The sequence below is a fragment of the Vulpes lagopus genome, chromosome 8 (assembly GCF_018345385.1).
Source record: "Vulpes lagopus strain Blue_001 chromosome 8, ASM1834538v1, whole genome shotgun sequence".
NCBI lineage: Eukaryota > Metazoa > Chordata > Mammalia > Carnivora > Canidae > Vulpes > Vulpes lagopus.
Window position 1 is genome coordinate 26,983,878 of NC_054831.1, and position 26,585 is coordinate 27,010,462.

The following is a 26,585-nucleotide window of genomic DNA, read 5'->3' on the forward strand; positions in this document are numbered from 1 at the left end:
ATTTGAAATTGTAGTCAAGGTGAAAACTGAAAACTTAAAACCATAAGTAGGAAATAAAGCAGACTATGGCAATTACTTCCATGAACATCATCTGAGAGAATATTTTATACATATTTATATTACATATATATTTATGTGAAAAAGTTAGTAAAGATACTAAATCTATTTGATTTAGCTCTAGAAAGCCCAAAATAACATATTCACTCATAATACACACCTCTCTGATTATGAAGCTTTAGTAAGTGATGTTATTGGATTCTAAGTCACACACACCATAACAAGAGCATTATGCTTTCCCTATGCTTTCTTCTAGTTTTTTAGGTAATTTCATGACCTAGCTTGAAGTTGTTTTATTTCTAATATGTTTTACCAAAACTATGTAAAGAGATAATAGTAATGTCATTAATTTAGAGTGTATTTCTCTGATTAATAGTGCATTAACTTATATTGTATGTGGTTTTTTTAAAGAAAAATTAAACTTTTTCTACAAAGATGAATAATTATCATTTGAAGATTGAACTATTTAAATTTTCTGTAAGAAAGTAAAACGAGATTTCTTACAAAATGGTTGTTTTTAAAGAAACCACATTTCCCATAGATCTACATGAAAAGATTAACAACTCCCTTGACATCCCACATAACCAACAGCAAAGAAAGGCTCTGAAAGGAGAGGGGAGAAGTATGATCCAAACTCTTTTGTACAATATGTGTGAGAATTTAGATCCAAGATATACTATCACCCTTCCGGGGAAAGAACATTATCAACAAAGGATCAGTCATCAAAGCTTCTGAATTTGAAAGTACACAAAGTTCTTCAGTCACAGAGGGAGAAGACTTGAGTATAAGTCTCTTCTAACCTCTAATACAACTCTTTCATGTATTATAAGGCAGACATAATTCCAAAAATGAGGAATATTGATAGGACTGCAGAGCCTCCAACATGGAAATCTAACACATCATGACTGTATTCTGCTACCAGTAGGAGCCGTTTATAACATGAGCCAAATGGGCAACTGGGAAAAAGCCCCATCTCAAGATGCAAGTACTACATGCCACAACACATATGTGGCCTTTTTCTGTCTCTTTTATTTTTCTCCTCAGGAATTAAAAGTAAAGCTAATGACAGCATTGAGAGAAGTAGAAAGGAAGCCAGAGACAGAAAAAGTAGAACACTGGGAGTTTACCAGGATCTGTCATAATTTTTTCCTCTGCTATTGTCCCAGATATGGATCACAGATGTGCTGAATCATAGTTATCCAAGACATGGTGGGCAGATTAATTATTTGAATGGCAGATGATAGATTGAAGGAAAAGGAAGAAGGATAATTCCCTTTGACTTCTGAGTAGAGAAACACTATGCACAACTACTACATAAGAATAATGCAATGACAGGCTGTATAATATTAGTTTCAGGTGTAGAATTTAGTGATTCAACACTTACATCCAATATCCAGTGCTCATCACAACAAGTGCCCTCCTTAATACCCATCACCTATTTAACCCACCCCTGCCCACTTCCCTTCTGATAAACATCAGTTTGTCTAGTTGGAATTTAAATAAAAAATAATTTTATAAGAAGAATAATGCCTTGAATTGCTATGGCTGTCCTCTTACACAAAAATCAGTGTCTAACTATAAATGCTCTTTATTGCACTGAGTTCTAGTGAAATGGAAGTAGTCCACATATCAAATTAGCCAAGATCTATGAATTATGCAAAAACAAATTTTCCAAATACGTTCTCTTCACTAATGCCTCCAACCCTAGAATTCTAAGCACTCAATGAATATTGAATAAGAGAAAGTAATACTCTTCTTTTAAAGCTCTCTTTTGCATTTCATCTTGTCTTGTTTCTTAGAAAGGGAACGAGAATGAGAGAGAGAGAGAGAGAGAGGGAGAGGCAGGGGGGAGGGGCAGAGATAGAATCTTAAGCAGAGCATGGAACCTGACTTGGTTCCAAGTTTCCATGAAAACTAGATCTCAAAACTCTGAGATCATGACCTGAGCTGAAACCAAGAGTCAGAATTTTAACCAACTGAGACACCCAGGCACCTATATGAGAGATATTCTTATAAATAATCATAAATATTAATTTGGAAAAAAAATAAAAAAATTTAAAATCCACTAAGTACTTGACAAATGAGTTAGTCTTTCTAGCTGCTAACAGGATAGCTGGATTAGAAACTCTATGAACTGATTCTGAAGGCCATCATGATTCAGAGGTTTATGCTGTGGCAATCAGAAGGTTTAAATATGACTTCATGATTTAGATGATCTAAAAAGCATGTCATTTTAGAGATATACATTCATATGTATAATTTATTTTTTAAAAAAAGATGAAAATGGATGAGACACCTGGAGGTCTAAGATAGACTTTTGAAAGCAAAGGAGATGCCTCTCTACAACCTAGTTATAGTGGAGTTAGACGTGCCTTGAGGTTTGCTTGTGAAAATATTTAAAGCTGTGGGTTGTGAATTGATGGGGTGTGGTAGTACAGAAGAAAAGACATGTGTGGACAAATTATGAGGCTTTCCCAGCCCAAGTGCCACTTATTAAGAGTTTATGGTCTGCCCACCAAGTGGCGAGATATAGTCCCAATGACTCTCACCACACACTTGGTTATTGGCATTTTGACACCTTTTTTTTGCACAGCAGGAGTCATTCCTGACACAATCAATGTAATATACCTGTTTCAGATCACAAACATTACTCATTAACCTTAGGGCAGAAATCTAACAATCAAATATCCTCTCTCACCTAATTTAAGCCAACAGGGGACTGGATAGATAGGAAAGCATTACGTAAATAATAGAGAAATGTTCAAAAATTTATTGTCGGGCTTTTCTGTTGCCAGAGTTCACAATCTTATAGTTCTAGGTTATTAATTATTTTGTGAACAGCATATGAAAAAGAGCTCAAAATACAGATGCTATGATGTAGGAGAATCACACTCTTTAGCAGAGTGACTTTTACTAATTTTGCCTTTTCTTTTGGTAGAAAATACCCATGGTCTCAAATATGACAGAAAAAAATTTTCAAAAATGAAATATCCTTTTTCATTTCTTTTCTCTGACTTCTCAAAAGTTACTTCTTAGAATAAATAAAAAATATAATGTTCTCATTTTGAACACACCAGTCTTCTCTCTAAAACCTGTATCTCCTGTTTTCATATTTTTCAGTTAACTAGATTTGACAGTAGTTATCTAAAAAGTTTGGGAAAGATAAGCTCTTCCTCATTTGTCTTATGTACCTTAACTTTTGGTAACCAGGGCCAGGGCCAAGTTCCCATTATTCCTTGCTCTGCTGATGACCAGATGCTACTTATGTCACCACATGTAATACTATACATATTTTGAGACACAGAGTGATGAGAATTACTATGCTATGAGATTTTAAATTCAAAAACACCATTATATCACCATGTTGTCCCTAAAGATGCCATCCCCCTTTTAATCAGATATGATGATAAAAATTGACTTTAACATTTGAGCAGAGCTTATCCCTCAAGATTTTTATTAAAATTAGTTTAGATGAAAGAGTTCACATCATATTCTTGCTCTTCACACCTTGATTCATATTTAAAGAGCAACTTTCATAATGCAAATGCTTATGTTACAGGTAGACTGAGACTTCTTGTAGATGCAGAGAAGATAAAGAAAAAAAATGTGTATGGCACCAGTGCAATGCAATTCTTTTATTTCCAAATTTTAATTACTGAACAGATAGCTTAATGGGGGGATTCTCAAAGATAACATTTATGTTCATTACATATCATCATAATAAAATTGTTGAAATGTTGCTGAATGACACCGAAGGATAATCTCTCTTTTCTAATGAGATCTAAGATACAGGTATGGTGGCAACATGACAGTGGCTAGTTCTTTCCATGACAAGAAGGGTATGGCCAAGAAAATCCAAGCAGCATATTAAAAGATCCCCTTTTAGCTCTCTACTAGGTGCTCCACTACTGACTTCTTCAGCTCCTGACTTCTTCTGTGGAATCATGTCACCTACTCTTAAAGCAGGCTCAAGGACAAACCTATTGATTGGCAAATCATCCACCTGGGAGCCTGTAGAAACTTGTGACTGCCATCCAGGCCATTTCTTACATAGAACCTAGAGCACTCTAAGGAAGCTGAACATCCAGGCTTCCCTCTACTTGACTATAGGGAACCACCAAGTCTATTTTGATGTGGTTATATTTCTGAGTGGCTCAGTGCAGTCAAAGGGCAATCTTTCTCCAGAAATTTGAGAAGGAAACAGGAAAAAAAAATTACTTTTCTCTGTATCTCAATTCTCATTAAAGATTCTTATTCTCATAAACTAGTTACAGACAAAATAAGTTACATTATTTTTCTATGTGTCTATATTGTAGTGTGGGTAAATTTGTGTAAGTTGCAGTGTTAATAAATCTACTATGTTAGTAATATAGCCAATTTTCAGGTATGAAACTAGAAGCACCATTGAACTCTGCCCCCAAAGGCCATTCCATTCCCAGATACAATCCTAGTGACTCACACATTTTCTGTGGAGGTAATTAATTCCTTTATCTTGCTGCCCATGGAACTTCTCTTCATTCACCACTTATTGCCCATGACCGATTGCTAACATTACCAAACAACCAGGCCAGACCCTCTTGGTGAATGACACTATCTCCCTGTCAAGCCCAAGTGTAGGGACTGTGGTTGAGAATGTCCTCTAATCCCTCAAAGCCAGCCCTGTTGTTAAAGTATGTAACTAGGGTAGATCATGGGCTTTCTCCTGTCCTTATGTTTTGTTATTAAAGTTCTCAAGTGCTTCACAAGTGAGTTCTCCCTCCCTGATTATGGTATAAGTAATTCTTCAAGGTTCCTGGAAGAGTGATCTTATTTTTTTAGCTTCCTGATTTTTCCCCCTCACAGAACTTGCTATAAGCTTTCCCAAGGATGAGTTGGAGGATAATTGAGTAGAATCTAAAAGCACTTACCTAAAAGTGTAGCGCACTCTCTGCCTTCAACTCAATCAGTATCCTAGGACAAAACTCAGACATCTGCTTCATTCTTATTTTTTTTTTTTCATTCTTATTTTTTTTTTTTCATTCTTATTTTTGTATGAGTTTCTTGTCTATCTGAAGTACTCCTTGAAGGCTTCTTCTACCATCTTTCCAGAATCTTAATTCCTGTATCTTGAAGTCTGATCATTAATTCCTAAATCTTTTTTGACAATGCTCCTAATGGGTTCAGTGGGACCTTTATCCCCCTACCCCCAACTTTGTATTTTAAGCACATATTATATACTAAACACTGCACTAGGCATTTAGGCTTTCATCCTAGAGGAACCTCGGGGGCCCAAATGTGAGGCAAACACAGAACACAAGAACTCTGAAAGTAATTCATATCCTCACAAAGTTAATAATAGAAACACAAATTAATTCTGAATCTGGTAAACATGGGACAATAGTTAATCTGTTCATATTTTTTTCCTTTATAGAAGTTGGAATGATCACCTCACGTGTCTCACCAGTTCTGTTCAGAACTGTTAACAATTTACCAAACTTTTATAATTTCTGAGCTAAAGCTAAAGTCATCAGGTCTTAAGCACATCTGAAATGTTTTCTTTTTGCATTCAGCCCATGTTCACCATGAATCTAACGAAGAATAAAATATGCTTGGCATCTATTGCCTCCTGGATTACCTACTAATGGTAGCATAGTTGACATAACAAAATTAATTTTGCTTAAGGAGTGAGAGACAACTGGAACTGAGATCTGAGAGGTGAAAAATGAGTGCTTTATCAGTGAAAGTACTCAGCTCCAAACTCCCCTGCTTCTTAAGTACAATGTCATCTAGGTAATCTATTGCTGGTTTTTGGTGTTACATTGCATGCCTACCCATCATGTCATAATTAAAAATCTCTGAGAGCTAAAAGCAGTTAATGGCCATCCAAATGCTCACTAAGAGAAATATACCACTAAAATGGATTTCTGAGAGTCACTCAATTTATAAAAACTAGATGTGACATGGTTATCACACATAGGGGTTTAAAAGATGAACTATGGTGGAAATAATCTTCAGTGATTAATGCACTGAGGTTCCTTCTGTTGATTTTTATTTTTAGATAATTCATGGTGCTAAATTACATTATTTTTTAAAATAAAGAGTTGAGATATTCACATTTATATTTTTTACCCTTACAAAGGATTCCTTTTGGCATGTGATGGCATGATTTGATCACCAGCCATAGTGTGCAGTGTCATACTCTGTAAATTTAACACCCTCCATTGCAGTGCTTTCTAATTTATGGACCCGAGACACCAAAGTGGAAGCCAGGAACTGTTTTAACCAGCCTGCCATGGTGTTAGGGATCTGGCATGTGTCCAAAGTTCTGTATTCAGATATGTCCATGAAAGTCTTAGATTTAAAAAAGAATGAGATGGGATAACATATATAGGGGCATCATGTCAAAGAAGAAACTTTGTATTATGTAAGTACTTGCTTCATTATAGTTGGCTCTCATAGACCTTTCAGGGCACTTCAAGAAAATAAGTAATATGTGATAACTTCTTGGCTTCACTTCATTTATTTAGGAGATTAGAATGATCCATTGATTTTGTTTTCTAAAGTTGAAAAAAAATCCCTTAAGTGATTTTTACAAATAAGTATTTTATAATTTTATAAATGTTGGAAAAAACAAAGTGTTTAAAAAATAAATGGATGTTCATTTGGATTGACCTCTATGTGAAAAATGAATGAAATCGTGGCTTGGGGTGCCTGGGGTGGCTCAGTGGGTTAAAGCATCTGCCTTCAGCTCACAACTCATGTTAGGATCTCCAGGTCTTGGGATCAAGCTCCTCAGCAGTCTGCTTCTCCCTCTTCCTCTGTCCCTCTCCTCCATTCATGTGCACCAGTGTGTGTACTCCCTCACTCTCTCTCAAACAAATCCAATCTTTAAAAAAGAATAAAATCAAAGCTTAAATACATTTAATTTTTTTTATTTTATAATGCCAAGTTCTATCTCATTTATCTGCTTGCTGCCTTGATTTCACAACAAATTTAAAAATTATTAGACTTGACATTTATTCTAAATTGAACTAAAAATTCTCCAAAAAAATACAGATCTATATGTTTCAACTCAATGTATACTATTTTTATAAAATGAGGACCACTTCATTCCAGGTTCCATTTTAATGCAAGCAGTAACTATGCTAAATGTCTGTTACCATTTAGCTTTTAGAAGGATGTGTTCTGTACAGAACAATACAAGTTTTTTACTAATCTCTTCTTCACTGACTTGCTGGATTAACTAATGTCATCATGCTATGGAAACAAACAAACAAACAAACAAACAAACAAATTGTAACTGCAGCTTGGAGCCCACCAAGAGCTCCTATGCCACCTTGGAGCAAAAGCCCCAAGGTCTCATGCATTTTTGTGGCCACCAAGTGAGTCACCTTCAAGCCAAGAGTCCTTTGTGTTTTATTTTCTTTTTTTAAAAGATTTTATTTATTTATTTAGAAAGAGAGAGCGAGTGTGCCTGAGTGGAGAGAGGGACAGAAGGAAGAGAGAGAAAGAGAATCTCAGGCAGACTCCATGATGAACATGGAGCCTGATTTTGGGGCTGGATCTCACAGCCCTGAGATCGTGACCTGAGCTGAATCAAGAGTGACAACCAACTGAGCCACCCAGGGGCCTCTCAGTTTTGCTTTCTTAACCTACTTATATCAGTTGTACTACTTTTATCGGTTACACTTGTTATGTATGTAATTTAGTTAGATATTATATAAATCAATGAAATGCTAGTAAAAAAGATGTCTTTCTATGAAAATTAACGGGAATTATTTGGAGAGATTCAATAAACTTAATCACTGAAATGATTGCTATTGAATGTGATTGAATGTGGTGTAGGTGAAGCTGCTTTGAGACATTGAGTAAAAAAAAAAATCAAAACAGATGAATTTTTCTATCACACTGTTTTGTTAGCTGTCCTGAATTACATGAAAATAATCTGATATTGTAAATAATGCCCTAAGGGTGTGACTTATACAAGAAAGATGATATAGAACTCCAATGAACAAATCCAGGAGTTGCACCAAATATTGGTAAATTCATGAGTATTTTTCAAAATAACTAAAATGTTTAAACTGCCAATCTATATTATTTTCCAAATGATTCTACCCTTTAAGTGATTCAGTTAGGCAACCAAACACCAGTGACAACTGTATCGGATCATTGGTTTCCCCTATACATCAAATAAATTGCAAAACCATTTTCCAAATCAAATAATTATCACTGAAGCTTTCCCCTAGATCTCATAGCTTTGATGAGTCACCAGATTCTATTCCCCCCGCTTTATACATGTACTACCATCTTTTTGAACCAGGTTGTATCACTTCAAGCCTAAATTGCCCTCATTATCCTCCAAATCACATAATCATTTATAGGCCCTTTTGATCCCACAATGTTTTTAAATACTTCCACCATTATGATACTTTAGTGCTCATAAAATTCTAATATTATCTTGTTTATTTACATCACTAAGTCCAGAATTTTCACCTATTGTTCCAATCTTGACCAACTCTTCACCTTCTCATTACTTTTTGATTTAAGCACATCTGTAGTGTGAGAAGCCTTTCTAATGTCACCAAGTTGGTGATAGATTCTGTTTTCACCCAATATACTCTTGCCCATCCTTGAGGATAAATTAGTACTGACCTAGGTTTCTTTACTCCTATTTGTCTGTCTTACGTTCTGTTTTATAAAGTGACATGATTATTGAGGGTGTGGGTTGTATGTTTTCTCTCTCCAACTAAATCCCCATCTTTGAATATGAAGATCAATTTTTTCATTTTTCCAGTGTTTCTTATCAAACACTGTATATTCTAAGGCCTTTATAAATCTCATAGACTGAAAAATGATACTACAGATAGCTTGAAATATTCATAAAGCACTTCTATATTAGGAAATCAGAATATCTAGTTATTTACACCTAGGGAAAAAACTTTACCTCTTATATTTATGAGTGCAATTTTTTGGTTTCAACAATTCCTTGGTTTCCTTGTCCTTATAACTTAATATTTCACATGCTTGTTGTGGTGATTAAACAAAGTAATTCAAATATAGGTTAATTCCTGAGACATCACTAATTATTAGATTAACAAAAAATTAATTTCCTTCCCATCATTTAATCTCATTTACACATTTTGTTAAATTTCGTGTGAATAGAAATATTTCAGCTAAAATCTAGCATAACTCCAAACCTTCTCTGAAAGCAATTTTTATCAAACTTTTCTGGTATGTAGGGGGATTTCTCACAGAAAGAAATGGTAAGCTGAATAAATACAAATATTAATTATATTTCTCTAAAAACTTTGTGCTGCTCAACCCAGAAAATAAGTTGTTAATGTGACTGAAAATTTACAGTTGAGAGAAAGGAAAGCACCTAACTCAGGTGTAAGTATACCATGTCTCCATGAGTCAAACTAAAGGGGTATGGACCTGTCAACAGTAGTTCTAGAAGAGAATATACAGAAATAAGTTTCTATTTAGAAATCAAACCTTTAAAGATTTTCATATTATGCTATGGCATAGGCCCAGAAGACTATATGTTGAAGGAAATTTTATTCTGTTTTATTTTATTTTACAAATAGAAAGTTTCACTCCGAGTTGATGGAATATCTCCACATCTGTTGGAAATCAAGGCTCAGATAGGCTGTGATGAAAGATAATTTGGAATGAATAACTAAGATTGATAACTTGGAGATAAGTCTTCAAATCTTGATTAGGTACAGTGCTTAATACACATTCCCCACTCTTAGCATCTCCATAAGGCTGATTATTCAGCCCAGGAGTCCACCATCAAGGTATATGTTCAAAGTACATCACAATTATATAGACAGAATCTGAGAAGCAATAAACATTTTTAAACCATTCTCATGAACTAAAGCAGCTGGGATGCCTGAGTGGCTCAGTGGTTGAGCATCTGCCTTAGGTTCAGGCTGTGATCCTGGGGTTCTGGGATCAAGTCCCATATCAGGCTCCCTCTACCTATGTCTCTGCCTCTCTCTGTGTGTTTCTCATGAATAAATAAATAAAATATTTTTTAAAAATGAACTAAAGCAGCTAAATATGACACAAAAAATGATACAGCCATACATAAGGGGTTTGGGTATGGGAGAATGATGACCAGCTTTATTACATCACTCAAAAAATTAAATATTAAATAGTGAGGCCTATTCTCTTTCACATTTAGAGGCCAGATCCAGCACCCCAGATTTTTGAGAAGGCAAAAAAATGCCTACCATTAAACTCTTAGGAGAACAGCTTGAAATGAACTTCGAGGCACTTAGGGCTGTTAGCTCGGCTGTGGTCTCAGTTCTGGAAGTCACTGGAGCACAGACCTGACTCAACCTATAGGTGAACCAGAAAATCCTGAATTGGGAAGCCTGGGTAGCTCAGCGGTTAAGTGTCTGCCTTTGGCCCAGGGCATGATCCTGGAGGCCCCGGGATCGAGTCCCACATCAGGCTCTCTGCATGGAGTCTGCTTCTCCCTCCGCCTGTGTCTCTGTCTCTGTCTCTGTCTCTCTGTCTCTCTCTCTCTCTCTCTCTCTCTCTCTGTGTCCCTCATGAATAAATAAATGAAATCTTAAAAAAAAAAAAGCCTGAATTTACTATGAAAACTACATATCCTTTCTCTGTGTAGTATTAGGATAACCTGGTCCACTAAAATTTTTGGTAATTTATACATGGTATCTTTCATTCACCCCTTCACATATAGAAAATTGCATTAAAGACCGTTGCATAAAAACATCTCCCTTTTAGCTGTGCTGTTGCCCCTCTTTATATTAATAGCAAACAAGTATGTAGCATTTACCACATGCCAAGCGCAGTTCTGAGTAGCTTATGAATTAATCCTTAAAACAATTTTATAAGGTGGTGTAGTAGGTACTATTATTACTCCTGATCTACAAATGAAGAAACAGAGGCAACAATGTTTGGGGATTTGTCCAAGGCACACAGCTGTAGTGGAGGTAGGATTCAAACCCAGCCTTCTGGCCCTGAATTGGTGCCATTGGCCTCTACACTAAGAGAAAAGACTTTCTGTACCATATAAAAGATGTAAAATAAAACATCCTTCCTAGAAAGTATAGCAGTATGCTCAAAAGTAGCCAAACACATATAACTGCTTCTCTGATCCCAGAACCTCTGAAAGAGTAGCTTAAATGTGCAGAAGCTGCATATTGTAGGCATGCCTGTGAGTTTATATGCTTGTGTGTGAGCATGTGTATACGTGCATGCGTGAGAGCATCTGTGTACATGTGTACATGTGTGTGAGTAGTCTGTGACTGTATTGGCTCATGTGTGCACATGTGAATGCATGTGTGCATAAATGAGCTGTACATAAGTGTGAGTAAATGGCAGAACGAGGGTGCAAGTCCAGATTTGTCTGATGCAAAGCATGTACCTTTATGCTATATTTTCTTAATAAAAAAAAAGAAATACTAACTGTATTTTTTAAAAAGATTTTACTTATTTATTTGACAGATAAAGAGAGAGCACAGGCAGGGGGAGAAGGAGAGGGAGAAGCAGGTTCCCCACTGAGCAGAAGCCCAACATGGGGCTTGATCCCAAGACTCTGGGATCATGACCCAAGCCGAAGGCAGATGTTTAACTGACTGAGCCACCCACGCACCCATAACTGATACTTCTGTTTGATTTTAAGGTCTGCAAATATTTTTTGTGTGCCTTTCTTCAACTGAATAAAGAAAGGGTGCACCCCAGAATCTTCCATTCTCAGATCCAAAAGTTGGCCTGGAAAGTGAAAATAAATGAAAACTGTCGGGAGTTGGGATAAGTTTTATGTATGTAGCAGCTGACAGGCCAGGAGAAGGAAAAGGGGTAGAGAAAAAACATGTTACAGAAATAATACTTTTATGTATGTATCACCTTTCATCAAAAAATCTCGAAGCACATTTTGGTATTTTCTGCCCAATTTTCCCATACATCAGTGAGGCATAGAGCATTTCCCTTATTATTTAAGGTAAATAAATCGACACTGAGAGAAGTTATGTGATTTTCCAGAACCAGGCAGTAGGTCAGTAGCACGGCCAAGTTAAAAATGTAACCTTTTAGGGGTAAAGGAATACGGTTGCTTTCACTTCCCAGGAGACCCCAGTGCATCCTTTAGACAATTCAGCTATTTTACTACATTTGTATATAAACATCACTGCATCCTCCAGGGCAGCTTCACCTCTGATGCTGGCTAAGTTTTCTGTGGGGAGCTCATCTTTACCTATTACTGAACTCCATAAATAGCTTCAAAAGATCCTCTGGGAAAGAATCAAAGGCAATTGCAGCTGAAGCGCTCCAGAGGAAACTTGAAGCAGACACTCTCACCTTCTGGTAACTCTGACACATTAATTTCCCTCAGCCACCTCACTTAAAGAGTAAGTCTGGCACCACTGTGTCGGGGAGCCCTAATCAGATACCAAACCAGCGCTGTGTCAGAAATGATGTCAGATGAACAGCGGTCCCTGGGCCACTGCCTCATTTGGAGCAAACACTGAAATACTTGTGTTTTAGGCTACTTTATGACTTGCCTGAAAAATGACTTTGTTCACCATGGAAGGCCACTAATGTATGAGGTGTTACCCCAGGATTTTAGCACTTTTCGTACATGCACAACATTCTTTTTATATACCTCGCTACACAAACAGTGGAAGTATCATTGAACTACTTATATTATCAATGCCATATATCAGGGGAGAAACTACATGACAAAAGGTGTGTTAATACTTGCCTGTATGTAAAATCTGGTAAGAAACCATTTTACCAAAGGTATACAAAGAAAATGTTTTCATTTCATACCATATGGTTTGGCTTATATCGGATTTACACATTTGGAGTTTCTTATTTATTTTTAATGGTGGTCCTTCACCTCAGGTACATGATTGTGATTCTCACCTCCTCTCTTTGGACTGCGCCTGCCAAAGGCTCTGTCAAATGGGGTTCTGAAGGTTAGCTGGACCTTCTGTTAACAGATTCTTGATTTCCTCCTATCTCCTCACAGGAACCTTCTGTCCTGTGGGGAGCAGCCACACTTAGTTGGGGCCAGGACTGGGAGAGAGATGCCTTCTCCGGACACTACCACTGCTCTCACTCTGTCACTGAAAACCTGCTGCACAGAGAATATCACTTCTCCCTCTCAAACTCTTCATTTCCCTCTGTACCACTACTGGAAAATCAGGCCCACAGCCTGGTCTCCTTCTGGAAATTATTTGGTAATAAGAAACAGACCCAGCGTGGTGTTGTGAGGTGAGGCTGTGACCTTTCACCTTCCGAGACCTGGGTTCCAAGCTCGTCTAGAGGTTGGTGGTCTCTACCTAGTCAACACCAGCTAGTTTTCAATGCCACACAACCATATGGCACTTGAAGCAACATTACATTTATCCCAAGAAGGAAATGGCAGCCCAATGTGTGGGTACAGGATTGTGGGGAACAACATATCATTTCCCTTCACTCCCATTGTTCCAGATCTAGCACACTTTCTGTTTTGACTTCCACTAACTTCCAGTTTTGTAGAAAATAATTTGTATAGGCCGGGTGCTGGTGGGGATAGTATATCAACTTTTTGTGTGTAGGTTGATACTCTAATTCATGATTTTGGTTTAGAATATTTCTTTATACATTGTGATTAGTCCAGATTCTAATCTATACCTTCTAACATGCACATCATTCCTTTGACTGTTACCTTGCAACCTTTATTTTGATACTCTCTCAAATTATATCCCAGGAACTTTAGTTGAGCAGAATGCAGTTGTTTTAATAGTGATATATAATTTTCCACTTTATCTTCAAGGACAACCTAAGGTATCAGTTTTATTTATCAGAGACCTACATAGTTGCTGCTTTGTTTACCTTAGGGAGAAATTCACTGCAATTTTTGTTACAGTAATGAAGAATGGCTTTATGCTATTTTCACAGTTCCAAGATTAAATTGCAGACCATTTGAAGACCAAAACCCAGTTCTTAATAACACCTCATAGCTCCAGATCACAGAAGCTAATTTTATGTTAAACTAGCTTCAAGTGGCTCTAAGACAAGAGGGCATATTTCTTGGGTTCAAACCACAGCCCTGTCCCTAACTGTTTGTGTAATGCTGAGTAAGGTACTTGATCTTCGCCTGGCATCTCAATTTTCTTATCTATAAAATGAGATTGATCGCAGTAGCCTTGTTACAGGGCTTTTGTGAGTCGACATATGTATAGTTCTTAGGACAGCGTCTTAGGACAACTCACGGAAAACGTGTCATATAAGGGTTTGCTATTATTTCATAATAGATAAACAACAAATCTCTAATTTGACCAATATTTCCAGAAGGCCACAAGAGACGATTTGACAATCAAAAATATTGCATATAAAATCTAAAAATGAATGACCTAAATGACTCAAAATGCAGTAAAAGAGAAACGGTGGTGGGGAGGCAGGTAGAGTCCATATCCATTTAGGCCAATTTCAGGACAGCTGTGTTGGACCAGCCAGTACCCCAGAGACTACTTCATCTTTCCACCTTGATTTTTCACCCATTTGTGTCCCCTAATGCTGAGCATGCTCATGAGATTCTTTGGCACGATTTCAAAATATTTTAGCACTACTAGCCCCAGGTGCCTAAGGACCTTTAAGTAACATTGACTCTTATAATCTACCTATTAAGGGTCAAGTAATCAAAATAAATAATGCAAAAATAAAAGATAAAAAGAAGAGGAGGAGGAAGAGAAGAAGGAGAAAGAAGGGAAGGGAAAGGAGAAAGGGAAGAAGAAGAACAAAGGCTTAAGGTTAGGTGGTGAATTTCGCACCACGGACACTGACTAGACCTTGGAATTATAGGAAGATTCTACTCATATTGAAATTTCCAGCACTACTTGACTAAGGATTGCACTGTTTTGAAAGACAGCTGGACAAAATAGAGTTATTTGCATGCCAGGCTGTAGGGATTTTCAGAAGACAATGAGCTAAGAAATTCTTTCTTTGGTACAAAACTCTTATCTTTCGGGTCTGAGCAGGAACACTAACTGGTAAAGAAGTCCAGACAATCGATGAAATAGTCCTTCCTTTAAGTCATTCTCCTTTCTGCATCCTGTGAGTGCGATTGAGAAGCTGAATCCTAAATGCCGTATTTCTAATTACCAGCAACAAACAAGCCATTTCTTCTTACAAAAATGGCTTTGACTTATCTAAATTATAACCAAAAACCTACTTCAACGCTATACTTCAAACTATAGATTGTTCCATTATAGAAACACTTGCTTCATAAGGCATCTGGGTGGCTCAGTAAGTCAGGCGTCTGACATGATTTTGACTCAGGTCATGATTCAGGGTTGTGAGATTGAACCTCTGCTTAAGATTCTCTCTCTCTCTCTCTCTCCTCTCCCTCTCTCCTTTCCTCTCTTTCCTACTCTGTAGTATTAGGATAACCTGGTCCACTAAAATTTTTGGTAATTTATACATGGTATCTTTCATTCACCCCTTCACATATAGAAAATTGCATTAAAGACCGTTGCATAAAAACATCTCCCTTTTAGCTGTGCTGTTGCCCCTCTTTATATTAATAGCAAACAAGTATGTAGCATTTACCACATGCCAAGCGCAGTTCTGAGTAGCTTATGAATTAATCCTTAAAACAATTTTATAAGGTGGTGTAGTAGGTACTATTATTACTCCTGATCTACAAATGAAGAAACAGAGGCAACAATGTTTGGGGATTTGTCCAAGGCACACAGCTGTAGTGGAGGTAGGATTCAAACCCAGCCTTCTGGCCCTGAATTGGTGCCATTGGCCTCTACACTAAGAGAAAAGACTTTCTGTACCATATAAAAGATGTAAAATAAAACATCCTTCCTAGAAAGTATAGCAGTATGCTCAAAAGTAGCCAAACACATATAACTGCTTCTCTGATCCCAGAACCTCTGAAAGAGTAGCTTAAATGTGCAGAAGCTGCATATTGTAGGCATGCCTGTGAGTTTATATGCTTGAGCATGTGTATACGTGTATGCATGAGAGCATCTGTGTACATGTGTACATGTGTGTGAGTAGTCTGTGACTGTATTGGCTCATGTGTGCACATGTGAATGCATGTGTGCATAAATGAGCTGTACATAAGTGTGAGTAAATGGCAGAACGAGGGTGCAAGTCCAGATTTGTCTGATGCAAAGCATGTACCTTTATGCTATATTTTCTTAATAAAAAAAAAAGAAATACTAACTGTATTTTTTAAAAAGATTTTACTTATTTATTTGACAGATAAAGAGAGAGCACAGGCAGGGGGAGAAGGAGAGGGAGAAGCAGGTTCCCCACTGAGCAGAAGCCCAACATGGGGCTTGATCCCAAGACTCTGGGATCATGACCCAAGCCGAAGGCAGATGTTTAACTGACTGAGCCACCCACGCACCCATAACTGATACTTCTGTTTGATTTTAAGGTCTGCAAATATTTTTTGTGTGCCTTTCTTCAACTGAATAAAGAAAGGGTGCACCCCAGAATCTTCCATTCTCAGATCCAAAAGTTGGCCTGGAAAGTGAAAATAAATGAAAACTGTCGGGAGTTGGGATAAGTTTTATGTATGTAGCAGCTGACAGGCCAGGAGAAGGAAAAGGGGTAGAGAAAAAACATGTTACAGAAATAATACTTTTATGTATGTATCACCTTTCATCAAAAAATCTCGAAGCACATTTTGGTATTTTCTGCCCAATTTTCCCATACATCAGTGAGGCATAGAGCATTTCCCTTATTATTTAAGGTAAATAAATCGACACTGAGAGAAGTTATGTGATTTTCCAGAACCAGGCAGTAGGTCAGTAGCACGGCCAAGTTAAAAATGTAACCTTTTAGGGGTAAAGGAATACGGTTGCTTTCACTTCCCAGGAGACCCCAGTGCATCCTTTAGACAATTCAGCTATTTTACTACATTTGTATATAAACATCACTGCATCCTCCAGGGCAGCTTCACCTCTGATGCTGGCTAAGTTTTCTGTGGGGAGCTCATCTTTACCTATTACTGAACTCCATAAATAGCTTCAAAAGATCCTCTGGGAAAGAATCAAAGGCAATTGCAGCTGAAGCGCTCCAGAGGAAACTTGAAGCAGACACTCTCACCTTCTGGTAACTCTGACACATTAATTTCCCTCAGCCACCTCACTTAAAGAGTAAGTCTGGCACCACTGTGTCGGGGAGCCCTAATCAGATACCAAACCAGCGCTGTGTCAGAAATGATGTCAGATGAACAGCGGTCCCTGGGCCACTGCCTCATTTGGAGCAAACACTGAAATACTTGTGTTTTAGGCTACTTTATGACTTGCCTGAAAAATGACTTTGTTCACCATGGAAGGCCACTAATGTATGAGGTGTTACCCCAGGATTTTAGCACTTTTCGTACATGCACAACATTCTTTTTATATACCTCGCTACACAAACAGTGGAAGTATCATTGAACTACTTATATTATCAATGCCATATATCAGGGGAGAAACTACATGACAAAAGGTGTGTTAATACTTGCCTGTATGTAAAATCTGGTAAGAAACCATTTTACCAAAGGTATACAAAGAAAATGTTTTCATTTCATACCATATGGTTTGGCTTATATCGGATTTACACATTTGGAGTTTCTTATTTATTTTTAATGGTGGTCCTTCACCTCAGGTACATGATTGTGATTCTCACCTCCTCTCTTTGGACTGCGCCTGCCAAAGGCTCTGTCAAATGGGGTTCTGAAGGTTAGCTGGACCTTCTGTTAACAGATTCTTGATTTCCTCCTATCTCCTCACAGGAACCTTCTGTCCTGTGGGGAGCAGCCACACTTAGTTGGGGCCAGGACTGGGAGAGAGATGCCTTCTCCGGACACTACCACTGCTCTCACTCTGTCACTGAAAACCTGCTGCACAGAGAATATCACTTCTCCCTCTCAAACTCTTCATTTCCCTCTGTACCACTACTGGAAAATCAGGCCCACAGCCTGGTCTCCTTCTGGAAATTATTTGGTAATAAGAAACAGACCCAGCGTGGTGTTGTGAGGTGAGGCTGTGACCTTTCACCTTCCGAGACCTGGGTTCCAAGCTCGTCTAGAGGTTGGTGGTCTCTACCTAGTCAACACCAGCTAGTTTTCAATGCCACACAACCATATGGCACTTGAAGCAACATTACATTTATCCCAAGAAGGAAATGGCAGCCCAATGTGTGGGTACAGGATTGTGGGGAACAACATATCATTTCCCTTCACTCCCATTGTTCCAGATCTAGCACACTTTCTGTTTTGACTTCCACTAACTTCCAGTTTTGTAGAAAATAATTTGTATAGGCCGGGTGCTGGTGGGGATAGTATATCAACTTTTTGTGTGTAGGTTGATACTCTAATTCATGATTTTGGTTTAGAATATTTCTTTATACATTGTGATTAGTCCAGATTCTAATCTATACCTTCTAACATGCACATCATTCCTTTGACTGTTACCTTGCAACCTTTATTTTGATACTCTCTCAAATTATATCCCAGGAACTTTAGTTGAGCAGAATGCAGTTGTTTTAATAGTGATATATAATTTTCCACTTTATCTTCAAGGACAACCTAAGGTATCAGTTTTATTTATCAGAGACCTACATAGTTGCTGCTTTGTTTACCTTAGGGAGAAATTCACTGCAATTTTTGTTACAGTAATGAAGAATGGCTTTATGCTATTTTCACAGTTCCAAGATTAAGTTGCAGACCATTTGAAGACCAAAACCCAGTTCTTAATAACACCTCATAGCTCCAGATCACAGAAGCTAATTTTATGTTAAACTAGCTTCAAGTGGCTCTAAGACAAGAGGGCATATTTCTTGGGTTCAAACCACAGCCCTGTCCCTAACTGTTTGTGTAATGCTGAGTAAGGTACTTGATCTTCGCCTGGCATCTCAATTTTCTTATCTATAAAATGAGATTGATCGCAGTAGCCTTGTTACAGGGCTTTTGTGAGTCGACATATGTATAGTTCTTAGGACAGCGTCTTAGGACAACTCACGGAAAACGTGTCATATAAGGGTTTGCTATTATTTCATAATAGATAAACAACAAATCTCTAATTTGACCAATATTTCCAGAAGGCCACAAGAGACGATTTGACAATCAAAAATATTGCATATAAAATCTAAAAATGAATGACCTAAATGACTCAAAATGCAGTAAAAGAGAAACGGTGGTGGGGAGGCAGGTAGAGTCCATATCCATTTAGGCCAATTTCAGGACAGCTGTGTTGGACCAGCCAGTACCCCAGAGACTACTTCATCTTTCCACCTTGATTTTTCACCCATTTGTGTCCCCTAATGCTGAGCATGCTCATGAGATTCTTTGGCACGATTTCAAAATATTTTAGCACTACTAGCCCCAGGTGCCTAAGGACCTTTAAGTAACATTGACTCTTATAATCTACCTATTAAGGGTCAAGTAATCAAAATAAATAATGCAAAAATAAAAGATAAAAAGAAGAGGAGGAGGAAGAGAAGAAGGAGAAAGAAGGGAAGGGAAAGGAGAAAGGGAAGAAGAAGAACAAAGGCTTAAGGTTAGGTGGTGAATTTCGCACCACGGACACTGACTAGACCTTGGAATTATAGGAAGATTCTACTCATATTGAAATTTCCAGCACTACTTGACTAAGGATTGCACTGTTTTGAAAGACAGCTGGACAAAATAGAGTTATTTGCATGCCAGGCTGTAGGGATTTTCAGAAGACAATGAGCTAAGAAATTCTTTCTTTGGTACAAAACTCTTATCTTTCGGGTCTGAGCAGGAACACTAACTGGTAAAGAAGTCCAGACAATCGATGAAATAGTCCTTCCTTTAAGTCATTCTCCTTTCTGCATCCTGTGAGTGCGATTGAGAAGCTGAATCCTAAATGCCGTATTTCTAATTACCAGCAACAAACAAGCCATTTCTTCTTACAAAAATGGCTTTGACTTATCTAAATTATAACCAAAAACCTACTTCAACGCTATACTTCAAACTATAGATTGTTCCATTATAGAAACACTTGCTTCATAAGGCATCTGGGTGGCTCAGTAAGTCAGGCGTCTGACATGATTTTGACTCAGGTCATGATTTCAGGGTTGTGAGATTGAACCTCTGCTTAAGATTCTCTCTCTCTCTCTCTCTCCCTCTCCCTCTCTTCCTTTTCCCTCTCTTTCTCTAAACAAACAAACACACACACACACACATACAAAAAAAAAAACCATGCTAGCTTCAGAAAAGCAGATTCACATAGGATTTTTTAAAAATCATTGAAAATAAGAAACAATAATAGTGTGATTAAGGATATCATCCCTTAAACTGTATTTTGCATGCATTTTAGGATTACTTAGTGAACACTCGTGTACACATTTCTAGTTTTGGAAAACTGAAATTATTTTAAATAAAAATTTTAAAGACACAGATGAAAAACTTATACAAGCTACTTACAAGTTTACATAAAATTTTTAAATTGTTATAGAGGTAGCAGTTGAGTGATCAGATTTTGAAAGGTCCATTTTTAAGGTCCATTTTTCTATGTCTAGCTTTTTCAAATACTTTAGGAATTTGGAGGAAAAATATGAAAGACACTACATGCAATGTTTATACCCATGACACAAAGGCATATTTCTTATAAAAGTAAAATTTTGCTCATCATATTTCCCACTAACAAGAACAAAAGATTCTTAAGGAAATAACTGGTATTAGGTCCAGCAAATATAAAAAATGAGTCTGGGAGATCTTAATGGAGAAAGCAAGGAATCTAGCAAAGAGAAATTGAGTCATGTCAGAAGGGTATAGGAGACAACTTGAAGATACTTGCATTAGCCTAATATGGGACAGTTTTGGCATAATAACTGCAATGGATTACAATGAATCTCTACATTCATAATTACATCAAAAAGAACCCCCTTGGGTATCTTCGAGGTTGCTAGTACAATAGTACATTATCCTGAGCATCAATAAATAAACAGAAACTGTCCTGTCTTTAAGATAACTAAATAATTGATAAAATAGAATTTCTTTTTTTAAAGAGACTCAATTTAAACATTTATTTATTTATTTAACTTTAATTTTTTTTAAATCCAATATAGTGAACATTCAGTGTTATTTAGTTTCAGGCATACAATATAGAGATTCAAAAATTTTATACGTTATTCAGTGCTCATCAAGACAAGTGTACTCTTAATTCCCTTATAAATGAATTTCAGAAATGACAAAATCAGAGAATTATCATTTTGCCAACCACAGTGAAATAGTGGATCTGTATCATCAGTTACTGCTAAAAAAAACTAAGTGATGGATATCCTTATAATAAAGAATCAGACTGACCCCATCTGATCCTACTGATCAGTATTAGCCATACTAAGAGCAGAGTGATAAGACAGGTGCCTCATGACTGGTTGAAGTAAGTATTCAGCACCACCCATGAATAATTGAAAGCTGAATGTGATCAAGCCTCTAGATTTAAATACCAGTTTTTAGGAAAAATCCAAAGACCAAAAAGACAGCAAGAGAAAGCAACTGACCAAATCCAGAAGGCAGAACATTCTAAATCTTCTAGCAAATCAATGATGCAAAAAGAGTGTGGTGAGGAAGACTTACAGAATAAAAGAGATTTTCAGACTGATGAAAAAATACAATGTGTTGATCTTTTTTCAGCTTTGTTGAGATATAATTGACAAGTAAAATTGTAAGATACTTAAAGTGTATAGCATAATGATTTGATATATATATATATTTACATTGTGAAAGAGTTCTCCTATCTAGTTAATTAACACATCCATTACCATATATTGAGATACGTATATATATATATATGAATATATATATATATAGTGAGAATATTTAAGTTTTAGCCTCTTAGTAAATTTCAATTATATAATACAGTATTATCAGCTATAGTCACCATGTTTTATGCATTTCATTATCAGAACTTTTTCATTTTATAGCTGAAAATTTGTACCCTTTTACTAATCTTTCCCTATTTCTGTACCCCAAACCCTGGCAACCACCATTTTATTCTCTATTTCTATGAGTTTGAGGGTTTTTTTTTTTAAGAGTCCTCATGTAAATGATACCTTGCAGTATTTGTATTTATTTGCTTTATTTGAATCCCTATTAGAAACAACAAGCCATAGGTTGTATTTTCAAAACAATTAGGGTAATTTGGGTGCAGACTAGAAATATGAATATAAATGATATTTGCAATTATTAATCATTTTTGATGTGGGGGTATGGTGGTTAATTTAAAAAGCCCCTAGAATTTGAAGTTGCATGCTGACAATATTTACAGGTGAAATGACATGATGCCTGAGTTTTTTTTTTATAAATATTCCTTTAAAAATGTTGGGAGAGATGTCTGGAGAAAAAAAAAAAGTGTCGTAAACTGTTGATCACTATTGAAACTCAGTGAGGGGCAGAAAGGACACATTGTAGGGTTGTTTATACCTTTGTGTATACTTGAAAATGGTTTTAAAAACTGGTAGACAAGGTCTCGATAAGGATCCTGAGTGTCTCCAATCTGGATATCCAAGTGGATTTTCCACATCTGGACACCCATAATATCATATAGCATGTGAAATGGACTGCTGAATTTTGTCCCTAAAATTTCTGGCAAGCTTTCCAGACTGTTTTCATATTGTACAGTGTGATAAAATATACTGTCATCATTAGATATTCTTGAAGCTTTGCACTTTCTTTGTACTAATTTATTAGGCAATGGTATGACATAAGCTGTACATATTTTAGGTGTTTTCTCACCAATATCCTTGGCAACGGCTGAACACATGGCTATTTCTAAACCATTTCCTTTAAAAATAAAGTTGATGGAAAAAGTGTTAAGTTTTTGATGAGGCCTTCTGGGGCAGCATATGAATACATAACAAGACGTTCAAAATCTCTCTCCCAAATCCAGAATCAGAAGCAGCGACATCCTTAGGCAAAAGTCAGAAATGAGGATGTGAGAGCACAATCTCTCACTTCAGATTTACAAATGCTTTAGGAGAAATTGTTTGTTACATTTTCTACTAAAACAGCAGCTGTCTCATGCTCTGGGGTTCTCCTAGATGACAGCTGGAAAAGCTGTAATCCAAAGAAGGCCCAGCTTTGAGAATCAAACAGTATTCCCTGAGGGACACAGTCTGTTAGTGAAATAGTCACAAACTTGTCAACACTAGTGATGTCTGCTGTTTGCACATATTACAATACTGATATCATTCATTATTTGACACTTCTTTAGGATATTATCTTTATTTGGTGGCTGTTTCATGCCTTAAGTCCTAGAAATGAATCAATGTTTTGCTGCAGTATTCTAGACCTTATTAATATACAGCTGAGACAATCTACATAAATGGCAGACTGTGCCATTTATATATTATACATACATATATGGCAGACAATATTGTGTAGCGTATTTGACACTATTTTTTTTAATCTCATAGATTCTTTTAAGAAACTTCGTAATTTATATTCAGGAATTGTACTAGATTTATCCAGCTTTAGTTTATCTAAATGATTGAAACAAAATTCCTGCTTTGTTGTGAAGCACCAAAGCAATTCAAGAGTAAATGGAAATGAATGTATGTTTCACTTTTTTATCTGTTGGGCTCACTCACTCTCTTAAAGATACAGGATTTTTTTTTTAAGGGATGGTTTTTAACCTTCAGTTCATATTGTGCCTCTGACAGTCTTAGCTTAGGCATAACTGTCAGCAGGTGTCGGCTTTTTAAGAGAAACAAAAGTCTAATAACAAAACAAAACAAAACAAAACAAAACAAAACAAAAGTCTTTGTGCATGTGATGAGTCACTTTCCCCTTGTGATGTATGAACTAAACTATCTGTTTAAAGTTCAAAGAAAAGTAGCAAGTAGAAAGGGACAGTTCTCAATCCTATGGGGACCAATGATATCCACTGTATACCTCAGGGGATCATGAATGATCTCCGGGATGCATAGGCTTTTGGGTACCAGTGACAACAAATGCTTGATAGTCTGCTCAGACGGAGTTTTGAGGTCCAGTCAGCTCTACCTACTTGGTACCCCTCCAATTCCCTTTCTAACCCAAAGAGTTTGGTAGTGCAAAAAATCCTGACCCATTTCCCCTAAATCCTGGATCTCTTGTACATGGCCCAAGGCTTGGTCTCTGATAGCCTTCCTTTGAGCTATTAAGCGAAGGTAAGTCCAGCTGAGTGGAGAAAAGTGCCTCAAGTTTTATTTACAATGAAGATCAAACCAAGGGACAGTCTAACATATGCCACTCTTTATCTTATTATAAAAATAGAATGCTTCCCACTATAAAATTTTGGAATTATTACAACCATAGCCAGTGAAGTAAAGATTCCTTTTTTTTTTTTTTTTTTATGATAGTCACAGAGAGAGAAAGAGAGAGAGGCAGAGACATAGGCAGAGGGAGAAGCAGGCTCCATGCATCGGGAGCCTGATGTGGGATTCGATCTCGGGTCTCCAGGATCGCGCCCTGGGCCAAAGGCAGGCGCCAAACCGCTGCACCACCCAGGGATCCCTAAAGATTCCTTTTTTAACCCCTTGCTCTCTTTTTTTGTTTCTACCTAGTTCTCAAGGCCCCAGCCTACCCACAGTTTTCCATTGCAGCAATCTATCAGGCTTGGCTACCTTGGATACACCCAACATAAAGGTTTCCAATAACCTACCACCCTTCATCCCTCTAAAAATGTACCAGTCTTGCCTCCAGAACCTTATTACAATGAGCTGGGTGAAACTTATTCATAACAATTTATAAGCATGAATGTACTAGTGTAATTTGTGGCAACTTTTTCTCTAAATAAAAATGAGTGACTTTCAATAAAGATGTTTTGAGAAGTTATTTTTTAAAAAGATACTTAACCTCACTGGATTGTGGTGATTAAATTTAACCACAGATGCCATTCAAACATAAATTCAACACCAAGTCTTTGCTTAATATGCACTGAAGATATTTAGTTGATGTTAAAAATTAATGATACCATTTAGTTGAGCCTGGATTGGTTCATATCCTATTCAAATGAATTATTGTTCTACCATATATAAGGCCCAGATATTGTTTCCCGGTACAATGTGTTTAAGATATGTACAATGTTTTCAAAGTAATTAGGACACCTTTTGAAGAACTCACCTTAACAGAGTACATGCAAATCTTTTATTATAAATTGTAAGCAGTGATTTAAGGATATAGATCAACTATGCATACCATTGTACATAATTGTCATGCATGTAACTAACATGGATTTACTGCATGCCAACTGATTCATTTGTTATTAAGTAGGCACAAATACAGAAAATCACATGTATACCTAAAATAATTCCATGGGGATATGACATTTGTGAACAAGGGAAGAGCAACTGGTTAATAACAAGATTGTGGTAATAATACTGATACAAAGTACATATAAACAGACAAAAGTACATCAAAATGAGGGAGCTAATATGAGATAACCTCATTAACTGCCCCCAAAAAAGTAACTGCAAAAAAGTAGAAAGGAAGAAATATATTAGAAAAGGCACAGCAAGACATAAAGAGAAGGAGAAATCAAATACAACAAAAGCAAAATGATTCTATTTCCTGAACCTACTATTTAAGCTGCCATACATAAACTCAAGAGAACTATCAAATCACCATGTTTCAGCAAAATTTGCATCCCTCTGTTCTCTACTGACAGGACTACGTGGAGAATGGCAAAATGTACGCTGGACTTCCACTGACATCTCTTCCATGCCCAGTGTCAGTGGTAATGTGCCAACATGGTGATGAGAAAGCAAGTATAAATATTTTCATGTTGTGCTCACTAGTGGTCAAAAATATATACATATTGGTGGTAAAAAGTGGGTAAGTAAATAAAGTGAAAATATTTTTATAGGGAATATGAACTCTTTCATAGTCAGTTGCACAGCAAGAGAAAACTTCAGAAGCCAAAGTGCAGGAACATCAGTCTGGTTCTGGCATCTTCCTCTCAGTTGACCAACATGTACTGTAAATACACTGAGGAATTTAAAAACCTACTATATGATTTCTATTGAAGTCATCAAAACTGGAGAAGCCAATTTAAGATCAACCGTGATTTTAAATAGGGGCTGAAAACTGTGGCTTATGAGGCAGGATTGCCAGTTGGTAAAAAGTTTGAGCCAAAGAAGGTATTCTTTATAAAGGCAAGTATTTGATTTAAAAGGAAAATTTAAATGTCATGCTAAGAACCAGACTGTGACTTCCATTAGGTTGTATAGAAGCCTTCAAAAGACGCAATAAAAACCTCTTTATAGCTTTCATTAAGGGAAAGAAAGGACATGTGTTAACCTAGATAATAACACTATTCAACTGTATAATTGCATATATTTATATAGGTTAAAATGGTAATTATAACTTTATGTGTATATATAAATGTGTATATGTATACAATAAGTGTTTATTTTTTCAACAATTATTAATTGATTGCCTACTGTGTTTCAGGCATCATAATAATTGCTTTACATATTTCAATGAATAAAATGGACAAAGATCCTTGCATTTATGAAACTTACCTTCATTTGGGTGACATAATAGGCAACGAACCCACAAACTACTTATCCTA

The 26,585-nt window shown here is 36.7% G+C and overlaps 1 pseudogene; it reads right to left on the reverse strand.

Annotated features, from left to right (window-relative positions):
• LOC121497675 overlaps window positions 1–22,796 on the reverse strand; it is a 124,429-nt pseudogene extending 101,633 nt beyond the window's left edge.
• Between the last annotated feature and the right edge of the window lie 3,789 nt (window positions 22,797–26,585).